This window comes from Aplysia californica, unplaced genomic scaffold (genome assembly GCF_000002075.1).
Source record: "Aplysia californica isolate F4 #8 unplaced genomic scaffold, AplCal3.0 scaffold00033, whole genome shotgun sequence".
Taxonomy (NCBI): Eukaryota; Metazoa; Mollusca; class Gastropoda; order Aplysiida; family Aplysiidae; genus Aplysia; species Aplysia californica.
In genome coordinates, this window is record NW_004797303.1 from 654,153 (window position 1) to 679,429 (window position 25,277).

The 25,277-nt window shown below is 40.9% G+C and overlaps 1 protein-coding gene and 1 pseudogene across 1 annotated transcript in view; both read left to right on the forward strand.

Moving 5' to 3' along the window:
• Positions 1-16,190, forward strand: part of LOC106014191 — a 21,212-nt pseudogene extending 5,022 nt beyond the window's left edge.
• Positions 1-25,277, forward strand: part of LOC101847555 (proline-rich protein 36-like) — a 182,200-nt gene that overhangs the window by 120,528 nt on the left and 36,395 nt on the right. The gene's annotated exons all lie outside the window — the stretch shown is intronic.

Genomic DNA, 25,277 nt, shown 5'->3' on the forward strand with positions numbered 1-25,277 from the left:
AAACGAACATTTTTGGCACAAAATTTACAAACTCAAGATTGTAAAGCTGACAAGGGGTCTGAAACTGCTAATGCAGGTTCTACATCCTATATTTGACGTGTGTATACGTTTTGGAGGAATAAATACTAATGCATCACATTTTATGCACACTAATGTGAGATGTGTGTGTTTTTCCCCACGTTATGGCAATGGCTCATATCTAGATCTGGAGATCTAATCTTGATAGATCTATCTAGACTAGATCTAAATATCTAGATCTAGATCTAAAATCTAGTGTCTAGATCTAAGATAATCTAAAACCAGATATAGAATCTAGATGTAGTAATACTACTAAACACTAAACTGTTTACTATCATACACCTGTATTTTTGTAAGTGAAATAAAATGCATGGCATAAATCTAGCATTATATTAGATCTACTCACAGGCCGCCGATTATTAAGAGTCCCGCGTTTAATTCTGATTGCATTTTTCAGGGTTAGGGTTAGAATCTTGGGATAATTAGGGTGAGGGTCAGGGTTAGGGTCAGGGTGTTAAGGTTAAGGTTAGGGACTAAAGCGAAATATGCCTGCCTGAGGCTATGAAAAACGAAGTGACTATTTCTCCGAATGTTCGGAGAAATAGTGCCGATCTTTATTTCTCCGAACATTTTCCGGCTTCCGGTCTCGTGATTTTTTGCCTATATTTATTGCGAGAGTTCGGCGCCAACTTTCATTCGACTGCCTCTGGTCTGGGAAGGAACACCGCATGGCAAGCCCGCCTACAGACAACCTTCTGTAACACCCACCACACACCCACCACCATCATGCACATGTACACACACAAACTTATACACACACTGTGTAACTAAACATGATCAGTGGGCAACTTTTGAACGTATGACGAGCTGAGCTGTGGATGGAGAGACAGTGTGAGTGACAGAGCAGGTGAAAGGAAGAATGTACGAGTGTATCCACAGGCGACAGCAACTACAAGGCGACGACATGGACCCCCCTAGCCTGGTCCACAGCTCACGAACGAAAGGAATGTGGCTAATGCAGTGTTTTGCTAATATTATTTTCCATGGTTCGCAGGGTGCAAGGGAATGAGTGAAATTTTCTTTGTGTGTGCCTGGAGGGAGGGGGTGGGGTATGAAAGTCATGCGGACGGTGATGAGCCGCGGGAGAGAACACGGGAATTGAATGAATGAGTGAAACTGAAAGAGAGGAACGACTCATGAGCCCTGGAGTCAATGGATCCTGTGTTTCTATTTTTGTATACTGAATAAAGGCTGAAATAAAGCCCGAAAAACAAACACACACACACTCTCCTCACTCTCCACTTACACACTTACTACCACACACAGACACACACGCACACGCACATGCATACACACACACTCTCCTCACTCTCCACTTACACACTTACTACCACACACAGACACACACGCACACACACACACACAGGAGCAAATTTTTAGGTCTATATCTATTTCAATTTTCAAGAGCTAGTCTAGAGAGTTTTAGATGAGTGTAAAAACGTAAATAATCACAAGAATGAACAAATAAGGGCATTAGTAGAACAGCCCATAAACAACCACAAAAATTAACAAATAAGGGCATGAGTCCACCTGTCCAAAGAAGATTGGCTGTTTTAACCCTAAATGTGCGTAATTTTTAAACAAAGTACAGGATATTACATGTAAATTACGGAATCACACACATTAAGGGGCCTGCCAGTGTCCGTAAATATAATCGGTTTTGGTGGAACGTACGCTCTAACATAACACATTTAAATTTATATATATATATACACATGTATATATATTTAGAATCTAATGAAGGTAGGAACATCAAATTAAATGACGTTACACTATACAACATCCCCCCCCCCCTTTTTTTTCCCCAACAAAAAAAAGTTGATAGAAAAACAAACCTAATCAAAGACTAAAAAAATACAAAATCTGTACTTGACACTGTTCTCAATCTCCAAGAAAAACATCACCTCCCTGAAAGACGAGAACCTCTGGAAAGAGTTCCCTCAACTCTCCCACCACATCTCACCATAGCAAAGCAAGAAATTAGGAAAACGCTTTTGGACAAGAGCAATAAAAACACATATCCTGTAGCACTAAAACATTCTGCCCTTGAAACAATTGATTCCTATCCACCAACATGGATCCACTCGTACACTGATGGATCTGCCTTTAAGGCAACAATCAACGCTGGATATGGGTCAGTGATCAACTTGCCTAGTGGGATAAAAAAAGAAGTCTTTAATTCCAGCAGGTCCTTCTGCTCCAATGTCATTGCCGAACAACAGGCTATCACCAACACAGCAAACTACATCAACTACTGGTTTGACACTAACCCACTTGCTACCACCGACATCGTTATCTTTACAGACAGCCTTTCAACACTAGAGACACTTGAGAGTGGGACTGATGTGAACAAAGATATATTGCACTTGATTTGGAGTCTACATAATTTGATAAGTAGGCACCACGTCAGAGTAGTCCTACAATGGATTCCTGCCCACAGTGGGATACCGGGAAATGAAAGAGCTGATGCTCTGGCAAAGAAAGGAGCTAGCCTCCCTCAGCCTGAAATTCCTACGAATTACACCACCTGCTGCCAAATGATCAAGTCAAACCTCAAGGAAGAGTGGATGAATGATTGGGCCACAGGTACGACAGGAAGGAGGATGTATGGCCACATGAATAAACCACTGGTCAAAGATCCAATCAATGAGTTGAGGAAGGGAAATCAATCCATTATCTTCCAACTTCGAACACAACATGTACCCCTCAACCAACATCTCAACCGAATTGGAGTAAAGCAGTCTGCTGCCTGCCCACTATGTGACTACCCCTCAGAGACAGTGGAACATCATCTGTTCTTCTGTAGAAAACTAACTGATTTAAGGGGATGTTTTCTTCCCAAGCTACCCCACACATCTAATTGCCTCTACTTCTCATGACAACAATTAGAACAAACATGCAACTATTACCGAATGGCATCATGCAGAAGATCTAACGCTCAGATGCTACTGGATCGCTAACAACAACAACAACAACATAGAAAAACAACACATCAGAACAATAACAAGAAAGAAAAAAATACACACTAACAAAATAAAACACCACAAAGAGGGAAAAATAAAAGTAGCTGCATGTAACGTATTCAACAAATCAAGGTGGTGACAACAAGTGAGAAAGAGACGAAGTGAAGCTAGGTGAACTTTCTTTCAAAAGTAAAGAGGTTCGGTTTCTTTCTTTTTTTCTTTTTTTTTTATATTTGACTTTTATTCCCCGATTCAGGGACCAAAAAATGCCAAAAAATCGAGCCACGATTGATTGGTCGCGGCCGCGACAAACGCAGATGCTAGTTCTATTCTATGTGTCGTTATCAATAATCCTCCGTAGATCTAGATCTAGACAGCACACGAGTGAACACAACACATTAAAAGTTTAAGAGCAGCATACCCTTCATAGGCAACACGTCATATCTGTAGCGAAAAACTGTTTGGGACTGTAGCATTTCTTTATATAAATATTTATTGCGGACATTTTTTGGACCGATTGAACCATATTGTATACGAACAATCTTTGGTAGGCCTATATTATAATTATAGATCTATATAATATCCGAAATTTGCGGGAAAGGATGTGATTTCAGAGTGTTCGGAGAAATAGTGCCCAGCTTTATTTTCCCGAACGTTCGGAGAAATAGTGGCGGCCTATGAAAAATGCAAATCGAAATTTAAACGTGGGAATTTTAACAAACGTCTATAGGCCTAGTAACTTGAGTTAGTGTAAGTTTTAAATAGAATCTAGTGCACAGCCTAGCATGTGTTTAATAGTAAATATAGTAATCGGCCTAGATTATTTCTCCGGCAAGATGCTTTTTACTTTTTGAATATTGGTCCATAAATAAAACGGGATTCAGACTCGCTACTGACCAATTTTCTTTCTTCAATAAAACTCAACTTTTACTGAAGATATCGGAAGAATGTTTTCTACAGTGAATGCCCCAATTTCTCTCACTTGTATTGGTGTGCTTTTATGAAAAGAATCATGCTACTATAAATTTGCATGTTCCTCTTGGTTACCCTCTGGTGACAGTGAGTCCGCCACATTTTCACACTTCTGTCGCAGAGCGTGTGGTATTTCTATGTAGTGATCTCTGGCAAATTCAATTAATAAGTGATAAGAGGAGATTAAATGAAGAATGTAGAATAGATCACAGTAATCGCTGAAATTCTACAGAACAATACTTTGTCTTTACCAATTTAGGCCGCTTTAGTTACAATGCTATATATAATTGATTACTCCTTTTCAAAATTCCCTCAATGACCCATTCACACAAGGCGTGACAAGGGCCCTTCTCAATAGAAAATAATGTGTCATAAGGTGTTGCTCAGCTTTAATGCTAAAGATGTGTGGTCTCTGACTTGTTTATTTTTATCAGTTTCTTCTTTTATCGTTGGTTTCTTTTTTTTTTTCTTCCTTGAGAATGATGAGCTTGTCCCTGTCTAACTCGTCTGCCCGCGAGTGGTTCTCTAAGACGAGGGAGAGCGTCAGGCCATGGGCAGAGTTTGTCAACACCAAGAGATTTGGCGTGCCAAAGTCCATCGCTCCGCCCGGTGCCCAAAAGAATTGTGAAGAACATCGAGACTTTTCAGGGAAATTACCTGTTTGTGTTCATGGGTCTTGTCGTTTTCTGCATGTAAGTATGTGTCATGTATTGTTTTTTTGTTTTTTTTTAAAGTAGGATGATTTTTTACACCCCCAGCAATACAATTTAGATCATTTAGGAGGCGGGCTTCTGCCCCTGCTTTGCAACGTCAACCTTGGCTGAGAGAAGTACAGCATCCAGCAGAAAGATAGAGGTAGTCAAAAACAAATGTTCTCCCCACTAGCACTTAGGAATTGAAAATGGGTCCCCTGTGTGTGACAGTGAAGTGCTTAACTGCTACACCACAGGTGCCGGATGTGGTATATATGTACAACCAATATTTTACACGAGATTATACAGTCTAAGTAAGATGTAAGTATAGTGGAAGGAAAAGAAATCGAATGAGGTAGTGCTTGATGAAGCCCAGGTGGGATGCTGACTGTTAAAAACAATCAGGAAACGAAAAATGTATACATGCAGTTTTTGGGACACCTGAATAGACATGAGGGTCTTGAACATCTCGCTCTCACTGGCAAAATTGAAGGCAAACGAGGCAGGGGTAGGCGCAAGGCAACCTACTTAGGGAACCTAAATAAATGGGTTACAGGGAAAGATCAGGGAAACGTCGCTTTTTTGAGAGCATCCGATCAAAGGAATGAATGGAGAGCCACGATCGCTGATGTCTGTCGCAGATCTGGTACTGGATGATGATGTTGATACAAAAGTTTCGTCTGTGGCCAAGTGGTTAGGCTATCGGACTCATAATCGTGAGGTTGCGGTGTCGGAGGTTCGAGCCGCGGGCCCGACGTTGTGTCCTTGGGAAAGGTACTTTTAATGAATGTTCCTCACCTCACCCAGGTGGGAATGGGTACCCGGCCATAGACAGCAAAAGATCTTGTGTGTATGATGGTGTTTTAGTGTCCATAAATGGCAGCTTGCACTGTATGCTTCCCAAGAAGTTGAGTTTGTTTCAGAATGCTCTCAGGTCTGCTGGGCTAATAATATAGATTGTAAAGCGCATAGAACTTTCTTTTGAGCGGAGATTTGTGCTATACAAATGCTATCTGTTATTTATTATTATTAAGAGGTTTGCATTAATAACATAAGTGAAGATACTTATAAATCTCATTATTGTATTGTTTGTACATATAAACCACCCCACCCCCCCCTCAAATTTATGACATATATTTGATGAATACATTTTCCACATCTCCATTCAGTGGCAAATATTTATCTCACATCCTCCTTCTTTTCCTCCTTCCCACCTTGTTGTCACATGGTATAATTATGGTGATCATTTTTGTGTGTGATTTAACCTGGGACTTTTTCCCACCTTGCTTAGTAATAATGATAAAGCTGAAAATTTGCAAACAAATACTTTGAAATAAATACAGCTTTGGTAACAAGACGATTGTGCCTATACAGCTTATCATGTATGTATACCTGAGATTGTCTGGTTTTTATTGCCAGCCTTTAAGTGAAGTTAGGTCTTCAGTAAAGTTAAGTAAGAGATTTATGGCACTTGCAAATGTATAAGATCATATAAGTGCTGAAGATTAGAGGTGTTGCAAGGGAGTAAGAAACACGAAAAAGGAGGAGATTGTAAGGACGATAGATGTTTAATAGGAAAGAAGGAGCAAACCATACCTGAGCACTCACCAACCACTCACAAAATAAAGTCTGGGTTGGTCTCTGAGGAATAAAATCAAAGTAAGGTTTTCTCTGGGTTGGTCTCTGAGGAATAAAATCAAAGTAAGGTTTTCTCCCCTTGTATTGTCTTGTTCAGATTGACCTCCCCTCTCCTGCTGGTGGCCTTGGCCGTGTGTTTCGGCGCCTGCTACTTGATCAGCGTGAAGAATCAGGACAAGAAAATCACTGTCATGGGTAAGTAGGTCACAGTCATGGAGAAGTAGGTCACAGCTCTGGGTTAGTACTCTAAGGTATCGAATAAAAGGAAGGGGGAGATTCTATTTTACCCGCTAGTTCGATTCTTCTTTCAACATTAAGTTTGATCAGCAGCGACAGTGGTTGTCTTTTTGCGCATATCAACTGCCTAGTGTGACGTATGACGCAGCATAACTCAGAACAATCGATATACGTTCTTACTGGAACCATCTTTACGGTCACCATGAAGTTCCGAAATGGTGGGCTCAGTCTCTGCTAAGGTGACATCGTTAGTGTTAGCCTATTCTATCGGGCCAAGACAAGTGTAGAGAGGAGCTAAGTGGGAAGACAGTATAGTGGCAGGTATGTTGGGGGTATTTGTAAGTGGGTTGTAGATAGCAAGTTGGCAGATTATGATCTTTAGAATTGCAGCATTCTACTAGGTAGCGTAAACACGGCCTCGCGGGCACTCGCAGCCTTCCGACCACATGGTATCGGTAAAATCGTGTAAATTCCGATCGCTGTTTCTTTGCTCTTTCGTTTTAAAACACCAAATGCCGTACACCTTGTAAAAGTTCAGCTTTTCCTCGTTACAATGGTGTAAGTTGTTTATATGTCCGATTATTAGGAGCTGGAGAATCGCCGACGAAAGCGAAGCCCCTCGCGGTCGGAATGCGAGGTCGGCCGGTTGAAAAATTGACACGCGTGCATTCAAATGCTTCGCGGAACGAGGGATGATTAAATACTGTCTTTTCATTGGCGGAGAACTATAGAGCTTTAAACAGGCTTTCCCGTGATATAAGTTAAGCCTTTGGCGTCTTTATAGAAAGCTTTTAAAAATACGGTCAAAATGTTTAAAGATCCCTTTTTACACAAAATATGTATAATACCAACTTATATCATGTATCAATTAAAAGATCACTTCATTTTCTATTAAAATAAAGTTATTAACTTGGAATTATTTTTCATCAATCCTTCCGCAAGACTCGGAAAGCATATGACCCCATACGCGGGGTACACTACAGTATAGAGCCGACTCGCTCGCCGCGGGGGCCAGTGCGCGCCGCCGGGTCAACGCTCTGTGTTTTTGTCGAAATAACGACAGATCATCGTGTTTGAGGCGATAAAATACTGATTTGTAAAGATCTCAGAGTCTTGAAAAAAATTAGGCTCCATATATTTGTTATAGTGATTGTACTCTGTTAATGTGGAGATGTTTAGTGCACTTGGTACTTTTTTTATTGTCTGTCAAACATGGGGTTGCAGCCAGTGACTGACTTTAACAAATTTGATCAAATTTTAAACAACTACAATTTTCTTAAAAATTGACGGAGAGGTTAAAGAATGGTACCAAAATGCTCAGTGCTTTCAAATGGAACAGATAAATTTGGCATACAGCTAGTTTGAAAATTTAGTTTCTGGTACCTAATTCTACTCCCTGATCCTTTGCCCCGAGTATTCTTCTCAGGGGGAGCGACCTCAAACTCCCAAATCAAGTACCCTATGTCTGAATCCTCCCAGTCTCGTCCATTATTGGTAGATCTATACTTCCATTGCTAACGTTGGAAGCAATTCCTACATTTTAAAAAGCCAATTTTGTGGAAATGCTGGCTGAATGTGTTTTAGTGGTTAGAAATGACTAGAGAGCAAGCGGGAGAGAGAGAGGGAGAGAGAGAGAGTCGTGAGAGGGAAAGAGAGAGCGGGAGGGACAGTAGGGGGGGTGGCGAGATAGGAAAGGCTTAGTGGCGGGCAATGAATAAGACGGCGATGAAATGAAGTTATGGGGCTGGGGAAGTTAAACAGATAGGTAGATAGCCATATTGAGACAGAAGGAGATAGCGATAGAAAGACACAGCGAAGAGTATGCGGATTGGAAAGAAGGGAAGAGAGAGCGAGAGAGAGAGACATATACATATCATGTATGTATATTAAGTGAGAGTTTACTATAATATGGTGAACTGGGTGCTGAGGGAATGGTTATACTATAGAGACTTGCCATCTTTCTTCCCAAACATAAGGCGTCCATTAACTATGTCTAAAGGGGTATTGAACAGTGTTATAATACAATGCCATTTTATAATACTATGTAACTAAAGGTGCATTACCTTTTCCTTTCGTTCAGATTATTTGTGCTGTGCTGCAAGCAGCATATATTAAAACAATGCTCTCCCCACCACACGAGCTATCGATGAAATCTGGGTACAGCTCCTTGAAACAAGAACATGGATATATAAACGCGGAAATAAGGTCGCGGCTAGCATAAGGAAAATAATAGGAAAAAGTTGTTATCGATATGCATTATGTTTTACTTTAAATAGAGTGCAATATGTGATATTAAATATTACAGACTTTTTCCTACGTTCAAATTCAATATCAAATAATATGAAAATATACTTTACGTCACCATACCTCATTTTACTGACGTACATTTTTGCAATCAGTATAATATGATTTGCTGTTTTTACTACACTATTATTTACTCCACCCTCCTTTCTCACGCCGAGTAGAATATTGGCGTCTGTCATCGGAAAATGTGTATTTGTGATTTGGAAGATCAGCTGAAACATGATTCCAAAAACCCCTTAATCGTGAACAGTGGATAAACATATGTTCGACAAAGTCTGCTACACCACAGTATTCACACAGTTCTGAAGATTTTATGCCCATCCTATTCAACAAGATATTTGTTGGGAATATATTGTGAAGTATTTTAAAATGTAGAAGGCGAAGACGAGATTCTTGCGTGGCCATATGTGCTAGACTATACCTATCTGCTATGTCCACTCCAAGCTTTTTCAACCAAAAGTTCTTACCGCATACCTGAACCTTCTCCCGCCCCAAGACAATTCGTCGTAACTCCTGATTGTTGCTACAAAGTACCTGAAGATTTTCAGCACTAATTCTTTCACACACAACTGCTGCACACTGACTGTAGTAGTAGTAGTAGTATAAGGTTTTACGGCGCTCGCAACTGCTAAGGTCATATGAACGCTGCACACTGACTGTGTTCCAGTGTGTTGTTCTGGTTCAGTAGCTCTGTCCATGATTTTGGTAGGCCATTAATTAGAGCATAATAATCAAAGTCAAAGCCTGCATAATTTCCTATTGTGTGTTTCATTTCTTCTTTTGTTTTCACCCGTCCCCTGTCATAAACCTGGTAAATGTTTTTTATTCCTCTTCTCATCCAATATTTCAGAAAAAAGTGAATTACCTTTGTACTGTATCTTTTTGTTGTTGAAAAGGGGTTGCGTAAGAATGTCATTCACTTATTTGAGCTGTGTATCACCTAACTCTCTTTGTACTTCATGCTGTCATGACCGCTATCCAAAATGTAGATGCACCAGCTGGCTTGATCAGATGTTTAGGGTTAATAGTTGCTTTTAACCTTTTCACCTTTTCGCTTCGTGCGGCTTTCACGGTGCGCATTCCCTAAGAACGCCATTATTTTATGTGCGCTATTCCCTGGAAACGCGCTATTTTGGAGTATTTTCAAAGAAACATATCTCAACGGTTTTAAATCGCAGATGTTTGTATTTGGTGTTAAAGTAAAGTTCAAATCTTTGTCAACACAAACATAGTTTTTAGGACCACATTCACTTTCTTTGACAAATGTCGTCAGCTGTACAAAGGAGCGTATGACGCTGAAAAAAAGAAAAGTTTTCAAAACAAATTCTACACCCCGATACACACACTAAACACTTCAACGGTATTTCTTCAATGATCTCAACGCCTGTTCAGACACGTGTGATCCATGATAAATATAATTCAACTAAAACCAATAGAAAAATCAACCTAACGAGTGAAAAATGTGCTGTTGTGAGCAGCTTTGAGTTCTCTACTTCTTTCGGTTCTGAGTTGAGTTGTACACCTCAAACCAGCCAGGATAGAGTGCCACTTTGCAGTTTGAGCCCTAGTGCAATGTCATTTTCTTTTGGCATTTTCTGTTCACTGCCGACATCCCAGCTCTGTGCACATTTCCTACTGCCACCTAAAGGTTCTGTATCCGTGGTGTTGTTTTCAACCTACTGACACTCTTTGAGAACATGCCTCTTTCACTCTTTGAGAACATGCCTCTTTCATAGTTAGGAATGTTACAACCTAATAGTGTCAGATTTACTGGACCCCATGATCACATCCACCAGCTTGAGTACCTATTTCTTGACAACATTTGCCCTCTGTTTCTGCAGGGTGTTTTCTCAAGAATAAGTCTAGATGTTACCAAGTGGTTCCAACACTTCATCAACTTACGCCTGAAGGAAAATGCGAGTTCTCGTAGTCTAGAGGTAAGGAGTTCGCCTCTCATTCTACAGGTCCAGGGTTCGAAACCTGAAAGCGACGGAAAATGTTCTTCTCTGAAAAAAATGTATTCTTTCGACTTCTTTTCTGCTCTCTGATCATGTTCTTGCGTCTGATTTCGTCTCCACTTTCTGCCCTATCCACGCTCTACCCCTTTGCCTCATCCTCTGGACTCTTTCTGCTGCCTTTCTACTGCTTCTCCTTGGCTCCTTCTTATTGCTCTCTTTCAGCTACACCCCTGATTGCAGGGCAGGTAAGATCTAACACCTAGTCTTCTCGGTTAAGGACGAAAAAAACTCGGGAATCCCGTGTGCAGGTTGCGCACGTTAAAAATCCATTGGTGATCCTAAAATCGATAAGAGGAGGCTGCAGCCGCTCCCTGGGCAAGATTCAAAATTAATTCCTACCAAACTGAAAATGTGTCCTGCGCGTCCATGACCTAGTGCATCTGTGAGGGTCGTAAGACACTTATCAAAAAAAAAAAAAAGGAAGAAGGAAAAGTATAAAATAGTTCACCTGAATTATCTATGCTGGGCATGTTTTGATCAAGTGAATAACGAAAAGGCGTTTCTCCTCTCTTTGAAACCGACCTTATCGTGGGCCTGGTGATAAAACCGACTAACCCACAAAATATAATATTCAACAAAATTTTATTGGCCCTATCGATAGTAAATTGTCCATTTCATATGCTCACTCAAAGACAGATCTGAATTTTGTCTAGAAATGTCTTTAAAACATTAGAAATAAAACCGTATAACCCGGCACCCGTCGGATTTTAGCCCGATATTTCCGACTATCCCACCTGCGAGGGACGGAATGAGGGTTGGCTGTTTTTATCGCGCTAACAATGAGGGGCCACTTGCTACGTTACCGACTAACCCCGGCTTTGACTCCTCTCTGGACTTCGTTTGAAATCAGATTCAGACCTGTAAAAGTCCAGAATTTGCTCACATAACCGTGGGAGCTCTCCAAAAAGGAATATTTGTGTAATATTTCTTGTTGGTTTCATTGGGGAGTTATATAGATCTGGTTGTTTCCTCTTTTTTCTTCGTTTTAATGCTGCTGATAATGTTATTAATGACTAAAACTCCCCACTGTTCCCACAGAACTGTTTATCTCGTGACAATTCCGGTATTTGAAATGCATCTTTATGGATTTTGCTTTATATGAAACTATGTTTTCTGTCCGCGTGTTTTTCTTTGTCTTTGTACTCGAAATTCACCGATTGTGAAGGAGTCTACATAATTTGGAAAGTAGGCACCACGTCAGAGTAGTCCTACAATGGATTCCTGCCCACACTGGGATACCGGGAAATGAAAGAGCTGATGCTCTGGCAAAGAAAGGAGCTAGCCTCCCTCAGCCTGAAATTCCTACGAATTACACCACCTGCTGCCAAATGATCAAGTCAAACCTCAAGGAAGAGTGGATGAATGATTGGGCCACAGGTACGACAGGAAGGAGGATGTATGGCCACATGAATAAACCACTGGTCAAAGATCCAATCAATGAGTTGAGGAAGGGAGATCAATCCATTATCTTCCAACTTCGAACACAACATGTACCCCTCAACCAACATCTCAACCGAATTGGAGTAAAGCAGTCTGCTGCCTGCCCACTATGTGACTACCCCTCAGAGACAGTGGAACATCATCTGTTCTTCTGTAGAAAACTAACTTATTTAAGGGGATGTTTTCTTCCCAAGCTACCCTACACATCTAATTGCCTCTACTCCTCACGACAACAATTAGAACAAACATGCAACTATTACCGAATGGTATCATGCAGAAGAGTTAACGCTCAGATGCTACTGGATCGCTAACAACAACAACAACAACATAGAAAAACAACACATCAGAACAATAACAAGAAAGAAAAAAATACACATTAACAAAATAAAACACCACAAAGAGGGAAAAATAAAAGTAGCTGCATGTAACGTATTCAACAAATCAAGGTGGTGACAACAAGTGAGAAAGAGACGAAGTGAAGCTAGGTGAACTTTCTTTCAAAAGTAAAGAGGTTCGGTTTCTTTCTTTTTTTCTTTTTTTTTTATATTTGACTTTTATTCCCCGATTCAGGGACCAAAAAATGCCAAAAAATCGAGCCACGATTGATTGGTCGCGGCCGCGACAAACGCAGATGCTAGTTCTATTCTATGTGTCGTTATCAATAATCCTCCGTAGATCTAGATCTAGACAGCACACGAGTGAACACAACACATTAAAAGTTTAAGAGCAGCATACCCTTCATAGGCAACACGTCATATCTGTAGCGAAAAACTGTTTGGGACTGTAGCATTTCTTTATATAAATATTTATTGCGGACATTTTTTGGACCGATTGAACCATATTGTATACGAACAATCTTTGGTAGGCCTATATTATAATTATAGATCTATATAATATCCGAAATTTGCGGGAAAGGATGTGATTTCAGAGTGTTCGGAGAAATAGTGCCCAGCTTTATTTTCCCGAACGTTCGGAGAAATAGTGCCGGCCTATGAAAAATGCAAATCGGAATTTAAACGCGGGAATTTTAACAAACGTCTATAGGCCTAGTAACTTGAGTTAGTGTAAGTTTTAAATAGAATCTAGTGCACAGCCTAGCATGTGTTTAATAGTAAATATAGTAATCGGCCTAGATTATTTCTCCGGCAAGATGCTTTTTACTTTTTGAATATTGGTCCATAAATAAAACGGGATTCAGACTCGCTACTGACCAATTTTCTTTCTTCAATAAAACTCAACTTTTACTGAAGATATCGGAAGAATGTTTTCTACAGTGAATGCCCCAATTTCTCTCACTTGTATTGGTGTGCTTTTATGAAAAGGATCATGCTACTATAAATTTGCATGTTCCTCTTGGTTACCCTCTGGTGACAGTGAGTCCGCCACATTTTCACACTTCTGTCGCAGAGCGTGTGGTATTTCTATGTAGTGATCTCTGGCAAATTCAATTAATAAGTGATAAGAGGAGATTAAATGAAGAATGTAGAATAGATCACAGTAATCGCTGAAATTCTACAGAACAATACTTTGTCTTTACCAATTTAGGCCGCTTTAGTTACAATGCTATATATAATTTGATTACTCCTTTTCAAAATTCCCTCAATGACCCATTCACACAAGGCGTGACAAGGGCCCTTCTCAATAGAAAATAATGTGTCATAAGGTGTTGCTCAGCTTTAATGCTAAAGATGTGTGGTCTCTGACTTGTTTATTTTTATCAGTTTCTTCTTTTATCGTTGGTTTCTTTTTTTTTTTTCTTCCTTGAGAATGATGAGCTTGTCCCTGTCTAACTCGTCTGCCCGCGAGTGGTTCTCTAAGACGAGGGAGAGCGTCAGGCCATGGGCAGAGTTTGTCAACACCAAGAGATTTGGCGTGCCAAAGTCCATCGCTCCGCCCGGTGCCCAAAAGAATTGTGAAGAACATCGAGACTTTTCAGGGAAATTACCTGTTTGTGTTCATGGGTCTTGTCGTTTTCTGCATGTAAGTATGTGTCATGTATTGTTTTTTTGTTTTTTTTTAAAGTAGGATATTTTTACACCCCCAGCAATACAATTTAGATCATTTAGGAGGCGGGCTTCTGCCCCTGCTTTGCAACGTCAACCTTGGCTGAGAGAAGTACAGCATCCAGCAGAAAGATAGAGGTAGTCAATAACAAATGTTCTCCCCACTAGCACTTAGGAATTGAAAATGGGTCCCCTGTGTGTGACAGTGAAGTGCTTAACTGCTACACCACAGGTGCCGGGTGTGGTATATATGTACAACCAATATTTTACACGAGATTATACAGTCTAAGTAAGATGTAAGTATCGTGGAAGGAAAAGAAATCGAATGAGGTAGTGCTTGATGAAGCCCAGGTGGGATGCTGACTGTTAAAAACAATCAGGAAACGAAAAATGTATACATGCAGTTTTTGGGACACCTGAATAGACATGAGGGTCTTGAACATCTCGCTCTCACTGGCAAAATTGAAGGCAAACGAGGCAGGGGTAGGCGCAAGGCAACCTACTTAGGGAACCTAAATAAATGGGTTACAGGGAAAGATCAGGGAAACGTCGCTTTTTTGAGAGCATCCGAGCAAAGGAATGAATGGAGAGCCACGATCGCTGATGTCTGTCGCAGATCTGGTACTGGATGATGATGTTGATACAGAAGGTTCGTCTGTGGCCAAGTGGTTAGGCTATCGGACTCATAATCGTGAGGTTGCGGTGTCGGAAGTTCGAGCCGCGGGCCCGACGTTGTGTCCTTGGGAAAGGTACTTTTAATGAATGTTCCTCACCTCACCCAGGTGGGAATGGGTACCCGGCCATAGACAGCAAAAGATCTTGTGTGTATGATGGTGTTTTAGTGTCCATAAATGGCAGCTTGCACTGTATGCTTCCCAAGAAGTTGAGTTTGTTTCAGAATGCTCTCAGGTCTGCTGGGCTAATAATATAGATTGTAAAGCGCATAGAACTTTCTTTTGAGCGGAGATTTGTGCTATACAAATGCTATCTGTTATTTATTATTATTAAGAGGTTTGCATTAATAACATAAGTGAAGATACTTATAAATCTCATTATTGTATTGTTTGTACATATAACCCCCCCCCCCAAATTTATGACATATATTTGATGAATACATTTTCCACATCTCCATTCAGTGGCAAATATTTATCTCACATCCTCCTTCTTTTCCTCCTTCCCACCTTGTTGTCACATGGTATAATTATGGTGATCATTTTTTGTGTGTGATTTAACCTGGGACTTTTTCCCACCTTGCTTAGTAATAATGATAAAGCTGAAAATTTGCAAACAAATACTTTGAAATAAATACAGCTTTGGTAACAAGACGACTGTGCCTATACAGCTTATCATGTATGTATACCTGAGATTGTCTGGTTTTTATTGCCAGCCTTTAAGTGAAGTTAGGTCTTCAGTAAAGTTAAGTAAGAGATTTATGGCACTTGCAAATGTATAAGATCATATAAGTGCTGAAGATTAGAGGTGTTGCAAGGGAGTAAGAAACACGAAAAAGGAGGAGATTGTAAGGACGATAGATGTTTAATAGGAAAGAAGGAGCAAACCATACCTGAGCACTCACCAACCACTCACAAAATAAAGTCTGGGTTGGTCTCTGAGGAATAAAATCAAAGTAAGGTTTTCTCTGGGTTGGTCTCTGAGGAATAAAATCAAAGTAAGGTTTTCTCCCCTTGTATTGTCTTGTTCAGATTGACCTCCCCTCTCCTGCTGGTGGCCTTGGCCGTGTGTTTCGGCGCCTGCTACTTGATCAGCGTGAAGAATCAGGACAAGAAAATCACTGTCATGGGTAAGTAGGTCACAGTCATGGAGAAGTAGGTCACAGCTCTGGGTTAGTACTCTAAGGTATCGAATAAAAGGAAGGAGGAGATTCTATTTTACCCGCTAGTTCGATTCTTCTTTCAACATTAAGTTTGATCAGCAGCGACAGTGGTTGTCTTTTTGCGCATATCAACTGCCTAGTGTGACGTATGACGCAGCATAACTCAGAACAATCGATATACGTTCTTACTGGAACCATCTTTACGGTCACCATGAAGTTCCGAAATGGTGGGCTCAGTCTCTGCTAAGGTGACATCGTTAGTGTTAGCCTATTCTATCGGGCCAAGACAAGTGTAGAGAGGAGCTAAGTGGGAAGACAGTATAGTGGCAGGTATGTTGGGGGTATTTGTAAGTGGGTTGTAGATAGCAAGTTGGCAGATTATGATCTTTAGAATTGCAGCATTCTACTAGGTAGCGTAAACACGGCCTCGCGGGCACTCGCAGCCTTCCGACCACATGGTATCGGTAAAATCGTGTAAATTCCGATCGCTGTTTCTTTGCTCTTTCGTTTTAAAACACCAAATGCCGTACACCTTGTAAAAGTTCAGCTTTTCCTCGTTACAATGGTGTAAGTTGTTTATATGTCCGATTATTAGGAGCTGGAGAATCGCCGACGAAAGCGAAGCCCCTCGCGGTCGGAATGCGAGGTCGGCGGGTTGAAAAATTGACACGCGTGCATTCAAATGCTTCGCGGAACGAGGGATGATTAAATACTGTCTTTTCATTGGCGGAGAACTATAGAGCTTTAAACGGGCTTTCCCGTGATATAAGTTAAGCCTTTGGCGTCTTTATAGAAAGCTTTTAAAAATACGGTCAAAATGTTTAAAGATCCCTTTTTACACAAAATATGTATAATACCAATTATATCATGTATCAATTAAAAGATCACTTCATTTTCTATTAGAATAAAGTTATTAACTTGGAATTATTTTTCATCAATCCTTCCGCGAGACTCGGAAAGCATATGACCCCGTACGCGGGGTACACTACAGTATAGAGCCGACTCGCTCGCCGCGGGGGCCAGTGCGCGCCGCCGGGTCAACGCTCTGTGTTTTTGTCGAAATAACGACAGATCATCGTGTTTGAGGCGATAAAATACTGATTTGTAAAGATCTCAGAGTCTTGAAAAAAATTAGGCTCCATATATTTGTTATAGTGATTGTACTCTGTTAATGTGGAGATGTTTAGTGCACTTGGTACTTTTTTTATTGTCTGTCAAACATGGGGTTGCAGCCAGTGACTGACTTTAACAAATTTGATCAAATTTTAAACAACTACAATTTTCTTAAAAATTGACGGAGAGGTTAAAGAATGGTACCAAAATGCTCAGTGCTTTCAAATGGAACAGATAAATTTGGCATACAGCTAGTTTGAAAATTTAGTTTCTGGTACCTAATTCTACTCCCTGATCCTTTGCCCCGAGTATTCTTCTCAGGGGGAGCGACCCCAAACTCCCAAATCAAGTACCCTATGTCTGAATCCTCCCAGTCTCGTCCATTATTGGTAGATCTATACTTCCATTGCTAACGTTGGAAGCAATTCCTACATTTTAAAAAGCCAATTTTGTGGAAATGCTGGCTGAATGTGTTTTAGTGGTTAGAAAGAGAGAGAGAGAGAGAGTCGTGAGAGGGAAAGAGAGAGCGGGAGGGACAGTAGGGGGGGTGGCGAGATAGGAAAGGCTTAGTGGCGGGCAATGAATAAGACGGCGATGAAATGAAGTTATGGGGCTGGGGAAGTTAAACAGATAGGTAGATAGCCATATTGAGACAGAAGGAGATAGCGATAGAAAGACACAGCGAAGAGTATGCGGATTGGAAAGAAGGGAAGAGAGAGCGAGAGAGAGAGACATATACATATCATGTATGTATATTAAGTGAGAGTTTATTATAATATGGTGAACTGGGTGCTGAGGGAATGGTTATACTATAGAGACTTGCCATCTTTCTTCCCAAACATAAGGCGTCCATTAACTATGTCTAAAGGGGTATTGAACAGTGTTATAATACAATGCCATTTTATAATACTATGCAACTAAAGGTGCATTACCTTTTCCTTTCGTTCAGATTATTTGTGCTGTGCTGCAAGCAGCATATATTAAAACAATGCTCTCCCCACCACACGAGCTATCGATGAAATCTGGGTACAGCTCCTTGAAACAAGAACATGGATATATAAACGCGGAAATAAGGTCGCGGCTAGCATAAGGAAAATAATAGGAAAAAGTTGTTATCGATATGCATTATGTTTTACTTTAAATAGAGTGCAATATGTGATATTAAATATTACAGACTTTTTCCTACGTTCAAATTCAATATCAAATAATATGAAAATTTACTTTACGTCACCATACCTCATTTTACTGACGCACATTTTTGCAATCAGTATAATATGATTTGCTGTTTTTACTACACTATTATTTACTCCACCCTCCTTCCCCACATCCGAGTAGAATATTGGCGTCTGTCATCGGAAAATGTGTATTTGTGATTTGGAAGATCAGCTGAAACACATGATTCCAAAAACCCCTTAATCGTGAACAGTGGATAAACATATGTTCGACAAAGTCTGCTACACCACAGTATTCACACAGTTCTGAAGATTTTATGCCCATCCTATTCAACAAGATATTTGTTGGGAATATATTGTGAAGTATTTTAAAATGTAGAAGGCGAAGACGAGATTCTTGCGTGGCCATATGTGCTAGACTATACCTATCTGCTATGTCCACTCCAAGCTTTTTCAACCAAAAGTTCTTACCCGCATACCTGAACCTTCTCCCGCCCCAAGACAATTCGTCGTAACTCCTGATTGTTGCTACAAAGTACCTGAAGATTTTCAGCACTAATTCTTTCACACACAACTGCTGCACACTGACTGTGTTCCAGTGTGTTGTTCTGGTTCAGTAGCTCTGTCCATGATTTTGGTAGGCCATTAATTAGAGCATAATAATCAAAGTCAAAGCCTGCATAATTTCCTATTGTGTGTTTCATTTCTTCTTTTGTTTTCACCCGTCCCCTGTCATAAACCTGGTAAATGTTTTTTATTCCTCTTCTCATCCAATATTTCAGAAAAAAGTGAATTACCTTTGTACTTCATGCTGTCATGACCGCTATCCAAAATGTAGATGCACCAGCTGGCTTGATCAGATGTTTAGGGTTAATAGTTGCTTTTAACCTTTTCGCTTCGTGCGGCTTTCACGGTGCGCATTCCCTAAGAACGCCATTATTTTATGTGCGCTATTCCCTGGAAACGCGCTATTTTGGAGTATTTTCAAAGAAACATATCTCAACGGTTTTAAATCGCAGATGTTTGTATTTGGTGTTAAAGTAAAGTTCAAATCTTTGTCAACACAAACATAGTTTTTAAGACCACATTCACTTTCTTTGACAAATGTCGTCAGCTGTACAAAGGAGCGTATGACGCTGAAAAAAAGAAAAGTTTTCAAAACAAATTCTACACCCCGATACACACACTAAACACTATCTCAACGCCTGTTCAGACAGGTGTGATCCATGATAAATATAATTCAACTAAAACCAATAGAAAAATCAACCTAACGAGTGAAAAATGTGCTGTTGTGAGCAGCTTTATGAACAGCTCAATATACTCAAGCATCGGGTGAGTTATCTACTTCTTTTGGTTCTGAGTTGACTTGTACACCTCAACCAGCCAGGATAGAGTGCCACTTTGCAGTTTGAGCCCTAGTGCAATGTCATTTTCTTTTGGCATTTTCTGTTCACTGCCGACATCCCAGCTCTGTGCACATTTCCTACTGCCACCTAAAGGTTCTGTATCCGTGGTGTTGTTTTCAACCTACTGACACACTCTTTGAGAACATGCCTCTTTCATAGTTAGGAATGTTACAACCTAATAGTGTCAGATTTACTGGACCCCATGATCACATCCACCAGCTTGAGTACCTATTTCTTGACAACATTTGCCCTCTGTTTCTGCAGGGTGTTTTCTCAAGAATAAGTCTAGATGTTACCAAGTGGTTCCAACACTTCATCAACTTACGCCTGAAGGAAAATGCGAGTTCTCGTAGTCTAGAGGTAAGGAGTTCGCCTCTCATTCTACAGGTCCAGGGTTCGAAACCTGAAAGCGACGGAAAATGTTCTTCTCTGAAAAAAATGTATTCTTTCGACTTCTTTTCTGCTCTCTGATCATGTTCTTGCGTCTGATTTCGTCTCCACTTTCTGCCCTATCCACGCTCTACCCCTTTGCCTCATCCTCTGGACTCTTTCTGCTGCCTTTCTACTGCTTCTCCTTGGCTCCTTCTTATTGCTCTGTTTCAGCTACACCCCTGATTGCAGGGCATGTAAGATCTAACACCTAGTCTTCTCGGATAAGGACGAAAAAAACTCGGGAATCCCGTGTGCAGGTTGCGCACGTTAAAAATCCATTGGTGATCCTAAAATCGATAAGAGGAGGCTGCAGCCGCTCCCTGGGCAAGATTCAAAATTAATTCCTACCAAACTGAAAATGTGTCCTGCGCGTCCATGACCTAGTGCATCTGTGAGGGTCGTAAGACACTTATCAAAAAAAAAAAAAGGAAGAAGGAAAAGTATAAAATAGTTCACCTGAATTATCTATGCTGGGCATGTTTTGATCAAGTGAATAACGAAAAGGCGTTTCTCCTCTCTTTGAAACCGACCTTATCGTCGGCCTGGTGATAAAACCGTCTAACCCACAAAATATCAAAAAACTTTTTATTGGCCCTATCGATAGTAAATTGTCCATTTCATATGCTCACTCAAAGACAGATCTGAATTTTGTCTAGAAATGTCTTTAAAACATTAGAAATAAAACCGTATAACCCGGCACCCGTCGGATTTTAGCCCGATATTTCCGACTATCCCACCTGCGAGGGACGGAATGAGGGTTGGCTGTTTTTATCGCGCTAACAATGAGGGGCCACTTGCTACGTTACCGACTAACCCCGGCTTTGACTCCTCTCCGGACTTCGTTTGACATCAGATTCAGACCTGTAAAAGTCCAGAATTTGCTCACATAACCGTGGGAGCTCTCCAAAAAGGAATATTTGTGTAATATTTCTTGTTGGTTTCATTGGGGAGTTATATAGATCTGGTTGTTTCCTCTTTTTTCTTCGTTTTAATGCTGCTGATAATGTTATTAATGACTAAAACTCCCCACTGTTCCCACAGAACTGTTTATCTCGTGACAATTCCGGTATTTGAAATGCATCTTTATGGATTTTGCTTTATATGAAACTATGTTTTCTGTCCGCGTGTTTTTCTTTGTCTTTGTACTCGAAATTCACCGATTGTGAAGGCATTTTCCCCTATTCGGACTACTGTCTCTTCTCCTAATCATTTTTATTTCACAATTGAGTGGACGAAGTAGATAGCATTTCCTCCTTTACTAACTCACTCAAAAAAATAATAATTGTGGGACCTGTCCAGCACACCGTCTGCCTCCAACGATCGTTGTTTTTTAAAGCGCTTTTTCTTTTTTTTTCATTTGCTGTGTTTATTGCAGTCCTTACCTTCTGAAACATCGTTCGACTTTCTTTGAAAGTTCATTTCGTTTGTGTTTTGAGTAGATTATTTTCTCAGCGTCATAACCTAATGCTTTATCTTTATATCAAACCCTAGCCTACATAACGCTATAACATTCAATAAGATGATGCCACTCTTGCTGCGTCAACTCTTACCCTCAGCGCAGTGGAAAGTGATCACCGTGACCAGGCTAATGTCACATCAGCTGATAATACAACAGTTATGTCACCTTTGATCTCTGCGAAAAGGACTCGGCATGAAAACGATTGGAAGGGTAACAAAAGGAAGAGGTTGAAAGAACTGGGGATGCCTCTACCCATGTCAAGGCACGAAGCGAGCAGGATGTGAACTTGACGTCCTTTGCAGTTGTAAACTGGTTGGTACAAAATGCAATGACATCACTTGTCACTCTCTGGGAAAGAAAAGAGAGCCTACGTATATGCCACGATAAACGTGATAGTTTGATAGACAAAAAGAGATCTTACACAACAAGGAAAACCCAAGGAGAATTTACAGCCTTCAATACTACTTACAAGAGTCAATGGTCAAAGAACACCTGTTTGTAAAACAATCTTCAAGAACACCACAGGCCGGACCCACTCGTTTATTTTAAGTGTCTTCTCCGAAAAACAAAAACAAACAAGAGGTCCATCCCCCTAGAACACATCACGCCCACCATGAGAGAGCCAAGGATGACAAGTTGTTCCATAAAGAGGAATTTTTTGACAAACTTTCGAAGATATCCTCCTGTCTACAGATGACAATCCAGAAAACGTCAGATCTGCATCAAGTATACATGGAGAACTTTGCAGAGAGGGTGAAAGCCACATTGAGCTATCAAGTGTTCTGCCAAATGTTCAAGAAAAACAATTTGGGTTTACTTTCAACCAAGAAAGACCAGTGCGACATTTGTACAAAGTTCAAATCTGGAAACCTCACAGAAACAGAACACACAGCTCAAATATAATATGAATATGAGGAAAGCTGCAGCTAGACCAGAGAAGGAGACGGACAGGAAGGCTGTGTGTGTCCTTTGTATGGAGATCCAGTGCGTCCTTCTGGCCTCATCTCTAAAGACTTCCACCTTATATAAAACAAAACTGGCTGTACACAATGTTACAACTTAGGATCTTGCCACCAGACACGCCAGATGATATGTCTGGTATGAAAGTGAAGTTGGTCTGGGCTCCAACAGTTTTCATCTTGTCTGACTCACTAATTGATATTGCAAGTGACTGACTTCAACCACTTCGTCATCTGCAGTGATTAACGCAACTACTAAAACAGAAAGCCACCCTGGTGAGTGCAATGGCCTCGCTGGCCAAAGAGCTTGACATCACAGTTGAGCAGAAATTTTCCCCAAGGGCCATACCCAAATGGAAGTGGATTCAGTCCATGGCACTATTGAGCGACCGCTAAAAAACGCACTGATATACATCCCAATGGACTACGTGAACATCATGCTCAAAGCCAGACGCATCCCCAGACCCTATGAAGTTATGTACCTGGACCACAGCTTTTTCAAAGATTTCGCAAAGGTCGGAGAGCACTTAACAATCCGTCCAGGGAGAAAAGCAGGCGATCCTACTGTCACTGACTTGCAGGCATCAAAGTACACTCCAGTCTTTAAAATTCAGTACAAGCTGAACTTTGATGATGGATGGCAGGCGCTGCAGGGACCAAGAAAGCTGAACACCATGTGTACGACGGTTACTGCTGGACCTCTCTGCAAAGACAGATTGAAGATAACTGCCAACCAGTATAAACATCTACTTGAGTTGAATGCCGTTGTACCAGGATGCTACCACAATTACCATGAAACTTTGCCTCAGTAAGAAGTTTTGAAAGCGATCAAGCCAAATTCGATTATTGTAGAGTCTTTCAAAACAATGGTAACTTTTGTCGTATTGCCTTGTTGTAGCCACAGGACACAGAGTGAGACAGACATGCTCTTCTATCGTCGAGAAAACTCAATAAAGTAGTAGTTGTCAAGCCACGCACCTTGGAGAAAGTTGGCGCATTCTTTGGTACTCACAAAGTCTCTTTGTTTAATAATGATATATCATTATGTAACCCACTTCTCCCAAACCATGGCTGAGGTAGCAGAGCTTTTGTGTGGCTTTCTGCCTTCATTTCTTTCTTAGTATTACTTTTTTCCAGGCCTTTGAATGGCCACCCAGTGCCAATAGTACCGTGTCGGACACGGTCATAAATTCTAAAGGCCTACTGCTGCTGCTATTACTGTTGTTTTTGTTGTTGTAGTTGTTGTTTTTGTAGTTTTGCTGTAGCTGCTCTGCCTTACCCTTCCAACCTCCTGTTCTTCTACTTTAAATGTAATTAATATACCCATTGCTGTGTTCTGCTTCTTCTACTTCTATTAAAGGTTCAACTTTGTGACTGCTGTATTTGCCCGAATTGACTCCGTAGCACTGAAATGGCAGCAGCTGATAGTATGTTGGTAGCAATAATATAGTCCTCCTCCTCTTCCTTCTTCTTCTTCTTACTCCTCGTCCTCCATCTTTTTTCTCCTTATCCTCCTCCTTCTCACCGTCTTCTTCCTCCTCCTCCTCCTCCTCCTCCTCCTCCTCCTCCTCCTCCTCCTCCTCCTCCTCCTCCTCCTCCTCCTCCTCCTCCTCCTCCTCCTCCTCCTCCTCCTCCTCCTCCTCCTCCTCCTTCTTCTCCTCCTTCTTCTTCTCAAGGCCAGCAGTGGCTTCCTGATAAAACCGGTCAACCCACAAAATTGAGGGTTGGTCGGTTTTATCGAGGAAAATTTGAGCGACATAACCGTCTAACCCACACAGTTTCATTAAAAGCAATTTTTAAAGGAAAAAAAGGTCTAGAGATTTTCGGTAAAGTGTTTTTATAGGTGTTTGAAGCATTGATTTATCGTTAGACGCCTTTGTTTTGAAATAAAACAGTTTTTTCCTTCTCCTGTAAAATTTACCTCGCTGGGGTTAGCCGGTTTTATCACAAGGCCGACGTTATGTTCCTTGAAGTGTCGACATTTGAAAAGTTCAAAGACAGACAAGGTTCTCTCTCTCTCTCTCTCTCTCTCTCTCTCTCTCTCTCTCTCTCTCTCTCTCTCTCTCTCTCTCTCTCTCTCTCTCTCTCTCTCTCTCTCTCTCTCTCTCTCTCCCTCTTCCCCCAACCTTCTCTCTGCCTGTCTGTCTGTCTGTCTGTATGTCTGTCTGTCTCCCCCTCTCTCTCTCTCTTAAAATGTAACTGTAGAAGCTTTACGCCCCCCCCCCACGACATTATTTAAATCATTAAGGAGGCGGCTTCCGACCATGCCTGTCAAGGTCAACGAAGATTGAAAGGAATCCGGTATCTCAGAAAAAAGACCGAGGTACTTAATAGAAATGTTCTCCCCACTCAGGAATTGAATTCGGGTATTCAGCGAGCGGAAGCGAAGCGTCTAACTGCTATACCACATAATAATAATATCTGTTCTCTTCTCTCTCTTCCTAAGTCTCTCTGTCTCTTTCTGTCTCTGTCTCTGTCTCTGTCTCTGTCTCTGTCTCTGTCTCTGTCTCTCTCTCTCTCTCTCTCTCTCTCTCTCTCTCTCTCTCTCTCTCTCTCT